Raw genomic sequence first — 10,640 nt, 5'->3', positions numbered from 1 at the left:
GTCACTGCTGTATTCGGGTTCGAGGCATATCAGTTGGCTACATCAGAAGGAGAACCGCTTGCAGATCCAATCAACAACATGCACCTCAAACGGTTTTATACCTAAGCTGAACAGAGCATCAGGCTCCCCTACATACTAGAAAATACCAAAAACATCCAGATAAATGACATGAATAAAATACAAAAACACCAAAAAGAGTAAGAGAAAAATCATACATCCAAAACGGTGAATAACCACTCCGGTGGCACCTTGGGTAAGTACGATGGTGAAAACCTGGCAAAAAGGCACCACTCGTAAAGGCTATGGCTCCATTGTCTTTCAGACTTGTTGCGATCACATCTACTTCATACATACATCCATCCGTCCAAGACCATGGCTTGTTATTCATCTGCAATTAAGAAAGTACTCCATGCGTCTTGCATCCCGTTTTTTCATAGTCATGTCTAAACTGGGGGCAATACCCTTAACCTATTGATGGAAGTGGATTCTACATTGTCCTATGATTCATTAAGTTCTTCATTCCAAACATTCATCAAAATACCAAAAAACATTCAAAATGTCTCACAAAAATCCAAAAACATTCAAAATGTCTCACAAAAATCCAAAAACATTCAAAAATATCTCGCAAAATAGCAAAAACATTCAAAATGTCTCACAAAAATCCAAAAACATTCAAAACTATCTCGCAAAATACCCAAAACATTCAAAATGTCTCACAAAATCCAAAAACATCAGAAAACATCGAAAATCACACAAAAACATGGCAACACCTTGTACATACTCATCCGCACAGATACAAAACAAACATTGACAAACTACTCACACAATGACCATTTACCAATCGACCACACAAATCACCATCAACACTCAAAACCATCTTCAACAAGGATGCATCCTTCCTTACCAAAACAAAGACAAAAGTGACGTTTTCTTTGACAAGAAAATTATGTTAAGCTATCAAATACTTGGTTGGTTTGTGAGTACAATCATTCGTTTATCTGTATCGGGGTCTTTCAGCATTGTTTTGTATCATTTGCACATTATTTCTGATGAAGTTCTAGGGCATGTACTAATGGTGTCTACGTGGGAAGTTCACCAAGCTATGTGATCTTATGCCAAATGTAGTCATAGATCATTACGGCTTGCTGACTACAGCGTATACCTCGACCATATGGGCATGAACCATTACCAAGGATCCTTATTCTTTATTCTTTCTTTATATACTGTTTGTTTGCAGGTACAATTCTCATTCATTGGTTCCTCCTCATCCAAATTGGATAAAGGTTTTATCTCTTATTACGGTATGCACTTGTCTCAGGATATGATTAGCCTAAGATCAAGGAGGACGATCCAAGTCATGCATGGACGGAGATAATCCTTGTCTGTTCTGCAAGCAATACTTTGGTCAACTTGACCCTTATATGAAGTCGTTTGTATTAACTTGCTATATAAAATCCATGTAAGGAATACTCAGGTCATCTTGAATCATTATGCCCAGATGCTTGTATTCTCTTCCAACATTTTAAAGCTCAATGATGAAAATAGAGCACTATGGATCATCATTTCATCTCATCTGTTTATATATTGCATTCCGTTGCATATCACCCATCCATTCACTCATTCATATATAGGATTTATATGTAAATGTGAAAATAAAGTTGGTCTTGAATACAATCACGATCGAGTACTCTGATACATCATCAATGCATAATGCAAAGTCTCAAAAACCTTGCATTCCTCATGATCATATCATCGTCGCATTTAGTTGCATCTTGCATTAAGAAACATTCATGTCATTTTAACTTAACATTGCATATAGTTCATTTTGGACATTAGTTTTCATTAAATCATTTGCATCATTGCATCAATCATAAATAATTAGATTCATTCGTGAGATCAAATTGTCTTTTGATTGTTTTTAAATCATTTACTAGACATTCATTTACTGTCAATTATCCATCATCCTTTCATTATCCTTTATCATTTAATACTGCATACATTCATTTATAGTTAAAGGTGCATTCATTCATTATTAAGTACCTTATTATGCTCATTTTAGGATTCATTCACATTACATTCGTTATCCTCTTTTTAATTGCATTAAGGTGCCGTTATTAAACCTATAAGTTATAGTATCATCACATTATCATTCTTACTCAAATCATATTTAAGCATTTAAAAATCATAAATCCATTTGTTTCCAAAACACATTGGTTCATACCATTTTATATATATCCATTTTACATATGCATTCATTTAGGCATTATCATATAAACATTTGTACTTTACATTTTGTTTATCCATATTACATTCATCTAAAAAACATCTAGATGCATATCCATACATAAACATCATTCATTCAACCATTGCATTAACATCATCTCATCATTATATTGCAATAGGAAACACCAAAATCCTATTCATAAATCATCATAAGCATACATCATCATCATGGCATTACATACATAGAGCATTACATCAAAAATTAAACAAATCATACATATATAAGCCTACATTCATATGTCAGTATCCAACATCATAAATCATCGTAAAATCATGCATAAAAGAAACATCTCATCAAATGCATACATGTACACATATCCATCTAAGCAATAACTCATCATCCTGCATAAACATCCATACATATCAACTGCATATCATCACAATATGGGATCTCCTCATATATATCATCTCATATATCAGAGTACAATGAAGTCTACAAAATCGGCTACCAAGAGCCATCCAAGATACAGTCCAAAAAATAAACAATGATACAATACATATATGCAAAAATGCTCTCTCAAATGCCACTCTGGCCAGATGTTGTACCACCACCACCATCGCCACCTGCTCTCCCACTGGTGGCCACACCACCTGATCCATCTCTCCGTGGAGGCCTTATCGAACCACCACTCCCTCCTGCATCCCCTGATCTCTCTCTCCGCAGCAGACCCATCACACCCCCACTGCTCTGCACCCTTTGCGATCGCTCTGATCTAGCTTGCCGCATCTAAGAATAGCTAAGAGCTCGCTGACTAACTGGCACCACCTGCTCATATAAACCCCGCCAGTAGTCTATCTCTGCCTGTGCTCGTCGCATCTCCCTCATCACCTCCCCCATAGGCCCCTGTGCTCCTACTCCAACCCGCACTCTCTCCTGCAGCTCTGCCAATCTCTCCACTGCACTATCCCTCTCCCACAGCACCACCGCCATCTCTGAATCCCGTGCAAATAGCTGCACATCCCTAGCTACCACCTCCGCCTCCAAATCCTCTATCCAAGTCTGCAAACATACTATCATATGATCTCGCAGATCTCCAGTGGCTCCCTCCCTGGTATCCATAGCCACCTCACCTGCACCACCCTCTCCAGTAGTCCCCTCCCCTCTATCCATCGGGATCTCCCTCTCCATCCCCCTCCCACTCAGCTGAATTCCTCCCTGTATCAATGGTCCCTGTGATATCTGTAGAGGCAGTCCACCTCTCCCTCTTCGCTGACTCCGCATCCCCAACCCTCCTCCTCCACCTCCTCCACCTCCTCCTCCTCCATCTCCTCCACCTGCCCTCGGTCATCGACCTCCTACCCTCCTCCATCTTCGTCCCCTCTCATCCTCAAAATCTGGGATTGGCTCTGTTGGATCAGAGATCCGTAAGATAGGGTGCGCTGCCCGGTACTACGTGTACTCCTCTGTAACACCTGCATCCACGACCCTCGGTCATATGTCCCACGGTCTCGCCTGTAGTGTTCATAATTCTACCAGTGCCTGATCATATGGTAGCACTGGCCCCCATGCGTACCTCTTCCGAATAACCTGAGCATACTCTCCTGATCCACTGGGCAGTCCCTACTGCCATCCAAACTGTCTCAGCACTCTCCCGGGCACCTGTCTCTCCACATGGTATGAGGTCCTCCCAATGAGGAATCGAGTCATAAAAACATAAGGCAGTGCCTCTGCGTCATCATCCCATGGCTCACACTCCAAGTATGGCCGCCATATAACTGCATCCAGATCATCTAATGCTCGCCGCCACCACTCTAACTTCCCCAAGTGGGGCTGACTCATCATGCCGCTATACATGAACATGTACGGCTGATCCACTGCCCGAAATCTCAAACTCACCGATCGAGTCACTGGTAGATGTTCCCAGGCCCAAATATGCAGCAGCATCATGCCCACTGCTAAGGAACCCCTCTCTCGGTAAACCACCTCATGGAGCTCCTAGTACAGGTGCGCCAACACGCACGACCCCCACACAAATCGGGTCCCCTCGGTCATCATCATCTCGATCACCTGCCCCCTCCCCATGGCCAAACCATGTGATCGCCTGTCAGGACAAAGAAGACCTCCCACGATACCTGATAAGACTACTAGAAGAGGCTCATATAACGTCGCTATCTCCTCCTAGGCAATGGAGCCATCATCAATGAAAACGTCCTCATCAAAAATCCTCTACACTGCAAGAGTCCCCCAGGATTTGTCGTATGTGACCAGCTCCCCCCGAATCAGAATCCATAGGATGCGCCACACATCCTCTAGGGTCACTGTCATCTCCCCCTGTGCCAGATGGAAGGTGCGCATCTTGCTGTGCCACCGCTCTGCTAATGCTGTGATCAATCTGTGATTCATACGAATCACGGACATGTGCATCACCTCATATAGTCCCTTCGCGATAATGCAGTCTATCTCCGCTTGTGTCAATCGATCCTGCAACCCCTGTGTCGCAGGATGTCGCTCACGTAACTGCAACATGCCCAGCTCCTCCTGCACATGGACATTCATCAATCACCATCAGTTGTTTTGTTTTCAAACTTTCTTAAGTTTAAACCTAGAATATCAACAGATACTTTGATCAAGTGTCTTCGGGTCTCAACAGGTAAGCAATCATGGCCACCTAGACTTCAACGGGCATTTATCCTAATAAATGACCTAAGTCTCATCAGGCTGCTATGGTTCAAAACAACTCCCACTTCACATCGCCAACCATCCATCATTGGCATCGGGAGATTTTTCTTCATCCACACTAGGGCATCTCTTTATCCTAAAACAAAAGCGCTATTTTACCAACAAAAGCGCTAGTTTTTCAATAATAGTGCTATAACCCTAACAAAAGCGCTCAATCAGCTAGCCAACAACGCTCAAACTACAAATGCGCTAAAACAACTACACAGTAGCGCTAATTAAGATCAATAGCGCTCAATCAAGCCCTCAATAGCGCTTCTTCATCAATAGCGCTTAAACTTGCATACAATAGCGCTACAACAAAATGAAAGTGCTCAAACAATGGGGCAATAGCGCCATTGCGGCACAGTAGTGCTAGTTCACGGAGCAAAAGCGCCAAAACCATAGTTCCAGTGCTCTTGCTCTGACTTGACCTAGACTCAGCTAAAAACGTATCAAAAATGCATAAAAATTAAAAATTTGAATTTGCGTACCGCTGGTCCGTCCGTAGTCGTCTGGGCACTGGAACCGTCAGACTCGCTCAAATCTGTGCTCTACAATTGATATCGGCATCCTGACTGCTGCTCACTCCTCCAAAATGTCACTATCAAAGCTCTAGTTTTACACTGGTCGCGGTCACAAATGATCTTGTTTTCATCCCTTTCACCCCATTTATACCCTTCGTCGTCACCGTAACTTCGCCCCGCTCACCGCTGTGGTCCCTGTGACCTTCCTGAGCCCCCCATTTCTCCATTTTTCCCTCGCTTTCTTCTATTTTTCACCTATATGGCTAACTTCTTCTCTTCTAACACCATGTCAATTTTCATTCTTTTTCGAGAGATCGCCCGATTTTTCAAAAAATTTCGGCCCATCTCTCGAGGGGGCATACCACCCATTAAATTTACATTTTATGGGGCATTTCTTCACACCAGTTTTTCTTTCTTTGAAACGACGCGATAAACCACATCGTCTCAAAGAGGGGCAAATGTAGTCACACAAATCTGTCCAGCTTAATTAAATAAATAAACGCTATTTATTTGATTAAAAATCCACTAGCCATCAGTTAATTAAATTAATATTTAATTAATTTATCCCCAAACATTCTTCTGTTAATTAAATAAATTATTCAATTTATTTTAATTAATTCATTAAATCAAATTCTAATCAATTAAATAAATAAAATCTATTTATTTAATTAAATCCCCTATTCCTCTTTTAAATAAATTAAATAAAAATATTTATTTAAATCATTACCCCCCCACTTGCATTTTCCCACAAATGCAACTTGCACACATTTATTGAAATAAATGAATTTTTATTTTAATAAAATCCTATTTTCCCTCACCCACCAAATCCACTTGCAAAATCTAATCCCCTTCTAGATTCTTCTAACCCCTTCCTGATTAGCCTAATCCATCCCCTAATTATTGTCACATTCCTAAGCAAAATGGTGTCACTTCTCAAAGACTCCAAAGTCTTTGAAAAGCATTTAATGCTTTGTGTGTTCAACAAATTAACCCCCAAAGTCTTCCAAGACCACTAATGGCTCTTACATGACCATTTATGGCTCTTACATAACCATTTATGGTTATTTCAAACTTGTCTCCCCAAACATTTATTGTTTTGACCATATTTATCCTTTTCACATTTGCACAAGAATCTATCCATTGGATAAAAGCTTTATTCTTTGAATAAAGAGTTTATTCATTCAATTAACCTTGACTTTAACTCCCAAAGTCATGTCAAGCATTTAGTGCTTATTCCCTCTCCTCTCAACCTATCTCACATTGACACTTGTCATCCTGGGATTGGGTTGAAAGCCCTCACATGGATTTGAAATCATTCAATCCTGACCCTTGTTGAGATTGCTCAATCTCAACCATCCATTGTTCCATTTTCCCTATAAATAGAGCCCATTTCTTCATAATCCAGATCCTGAAAACTTGTATGCATTTAACTTATAGGCATTTTAGAGAGCATTTAGCATAGCAAACTCATGTATTGTCATTTTGGTTAAAATAAATCATTTTAGCATCAATTGCTTAATATTAGCTTCTTTATTAACATTTAGAGCAATATTTCAATCTCAATCCTCCATAAGCATCCATAGTGCAAAAAGCTGCTGAGAGCTACACTATTGTGGAACTTGGAGAGGAGAGGAACAAGGGAGAAGGAGCTAAGAACATGCTAAGAGGCATTTGGAGATGCCTCATTATCTTTGTTTCATTAGTTAGAGATATTAGCATGATTTTAGTGTCTCTCTTGATATGCCTGTTTAGATTAGTTTTTGATTGACTAACACTAACAGTTTCTTGTCTTGTGTGTGGTTTATCTTAGACTAACCTTGTCCATTTTGCAGGGCATCAATTAGTATGGTATATTAAGTTTGGTTAAGTTATATTTGGATTGAAATTAATAGACAACTGATTCACCCCCCCCCCCCCCCCTCTCTCAGTTGCCTCCGGGTCCTAACATAGGCTCTCAAAGTGAGCTACTTAGGCTGATTCAACAAGTTGATTTCTGAGTGCTTCAAGCAAAATTTTATACGATCCTTCAAAATTTAGCAAAACTTTTGGAGGTCCCAATAGGACCCAAATAAATTAACTAGAAGCCTCATTATTCAAAGATTGGAAGAGACAAATCCTATTCAAACTACAATCTTAATAACACATTCAACTATGTTTATAGAGGCAACAATGATGAAGATGCAAGTCGAGCTGGAAATATTGAACAGAGAGAACTCATCACTACATGAGAGATTGAATGTTGCAACATGTGTCTTACCTACAATTTCACTTCCACTACCTTTCAGAGAAGAGAGGAAATTAAGAAATGGGTTGGATGAAATTAGAGATAGAGAAGAAAATATTGTAGAGGAATTGAAATAGGTTAATGTCATCTTTGTCATAGGCATGTTTGCCAAGAAATTGGAGAAGATCATATTTCATGTTGATAAGACTTGGGAGAAGTATAATGCATTGAGAAATATATTTGTTGAACATAGAAGGATTGGGATAAGATTAAAATGTTGGGAGAAAAACATGGTTCCCAAAATAAAATAAAAAATCAATATTCTTTTGAAGCATACATGCATTGATATCTATTCTTTAAAGCATTTGATAGATATTTGTCAAGGAGATAAATCATTTTGAGATACTGAAGAGATCCCCTATGCCATAATTTTGGAAAGAGGACGAGACAATGAAGAGTTAGGTAGAGTGGAAAGAAGAATATTAAAAAATTACCACTCCTATTATTCTTGCATAGTCTATCTCTATGCATAGTCTCGTTACTTGATTCTTTGATTTATTACATTCTAATGTGAAATTATAATTATATATATGATCCAAAGGATCCTATCGGCCCAATAAGGGATCAAAACTCGAAGAAATAGACCTAATGTGTAAAAGCAAGAAGGTTGGCCTCCGCCAAGAGATTCCTTTGGAAAATCCAAAGGATGAAGTGTAGATCACGGGAAAAGTATGACCACACACCAAGGAACATCAGAATCAATGCCCAAGGCTCCGCAAGCTTTGGAAGGGGTTTCGGTGGATCACCAAAATAGGTCCAAGCAACCGGTAACAAGGAATTGTCAACCACTAATAAGAAACTGTCAAGGAAATCGATAGCGATATCTTGCCGGAAAATGATCCAAATGCGATGCGGTCTGGAAATAAGAAAGATGATCAAGTCTTCAAGTAGAATCTAACTCCATAGGATCCAGTGAGAAAAAATCGGGACACAGAAAAAAAAAAAGATGAAACTGTAAACAGAAAGCAAACAAAAAGGAAAATGTTTTTGGTTGATGCAAGATTGCTATGAACCGGGGATGTTCCTACATCAGACATCTGGGGTTATTGAAAAAAGTGAGCCTCTCACTTTGCTGAGGTTAGAGGAAAACCAAGGCGGTCTACCTCTTCATGAGAAATCTAAGATGAATCTTCAACTGGTATGTCCTTCCACTTCACAAGATACTCCTTATACTGACTACTCTGGGTACTATGCCCAATCCGATTGTCCAAAATTTCTTCAATCTAATTCGGTTTCTTTTGGGGCAATTGTTTCTCCAAGTCGACAATACTGTCCTCACTAAATTCTAGTTCATGATACTCATGAATATCTGCAATATTAAACATAGGTGAAATACTCAGACTATCTGATAACTCCACTTCATATGCATTTCCAGAATTGAACTTACTCAAAATCCTGCAAGGTCCAAACTTATTCATCTGCAATTTGTTATAAGTTCCAACCAGGAATATTTATTTTCTCAGATATACCATCACTTCATCTCCAACTTCAAATTTCTTATGTCTCCTATTCTTATCTGCCTTCTCTTTATATTTGTTGTTCATGTCTTCCAAATGTCGCTTCACCTGAATATGCAAGGTTGTCATGTGATCTGCAAAGTCTTCTGCTTCTGAACTTCTCTAGTCTTCACTATTAATATCTCTCAATTATGATATACCTCTAGGATGCACTCAGGTAACAATCTCAAAAGGTTTTCTTCTGGTACTACTCCTATTTACTGAATTGTTGTAGGCAAACTCTGCTTGTGCAAGGATCAAATCCCAACTTCCGGTTTTATTTCCAACTAACATCTCAACAAATTTCCCAAGCTCTGGTTAACTACTTCTATCTGTCCATCTGTCTATGGATGCAAAGTAGAACTAAACTTCAAATCTATCTTCATCTTCTTCCAAAGTGTTCTCCAAAATAGCCAACAAACTTAGTGTCTCTATCTGAAACTATGCTCTTAGGTAATCCATGCAATCTCACAACTTCCTTGAAAAATAGGTCTGTTACATGCAATGCATTTGATGTCTTCTTACACGGTATGAAATGAGCCATCTTCGAGAATCTATCCACTACCATAAATATAGAATCATTTCCTCTCGGTGTTTTAGATAATCCAAGTATAAAATCCATGCTTATATCCTCCCAAGGTCTTACCGGTATTGTCAAAGGTTTATACAATCCCACATTCTAACTACTACCCTTTGCAACTTGACAAACTCTACAACTTTGCACATATTTATTAACATCCTTATGAATTTGGGACCAAAAGTACTGCTCACTCACCAATGCTACTATTTTGTCAATACCAAAATGTCCAGCTAATCCTCCACCGTGTTTCTCCTTTATCAGATTCTCCCTCATAGAACTCTTAGGTATGCACAACTGAACTCCTCTGAATAACATCCCAACCTAAATGAAGTAATCCAACCACTTGCTTCTATCTACCATAACCAGTTCTCTACATGCTTTCTAAGGTTCTACAAAATCTGGGTCATCATTATACAAAGTCTTCAATTCTTCAAATCCTAATACTGTCACTCTCATGTCTGTCAGCAAATTCCTTCTCCTACTCAATGCATCAACAACTTTGTCAGATTTTCCACTTCTATGCTTCAACACAAAGGTGTAACTCTGCAAGAATTCTAACCATCTCATATGTCTTTGATTCAACTTACTCTGACTGTTCAAATACTGCAAAGCTTGATGATCTGTATACGACACAAACTCCTTAGGAAACAAGTAATGTCTCCATTTCTTCAAGGCTTGCACTATGGCATAAAACTCTTGATCATACACTAAATACCTCCTTCGGACATCATTCAATTTCTCACTAAAATAAGCTATGACTCTCCCTTCTTGACTCAAGAATGCTCCTATTTCTATTCCACTTGCATCATAATCT

This window comes from Cryptomeria japonica, chromosome 4, assembly GCF_030272615.1.
Source record: "Cryptomeria japonica chromosome 4, Sugi_1.0, whole genome shotgun sequence".
NCBI lineage: Eukaryota > Viridiplantae > Streptophyta > Pinopsida > Cupressales > Cupressaceae > Cryptomeria > Cryptomeria japonica.
Note: the sequence above shows the minus strand (reverse complement) of the source record.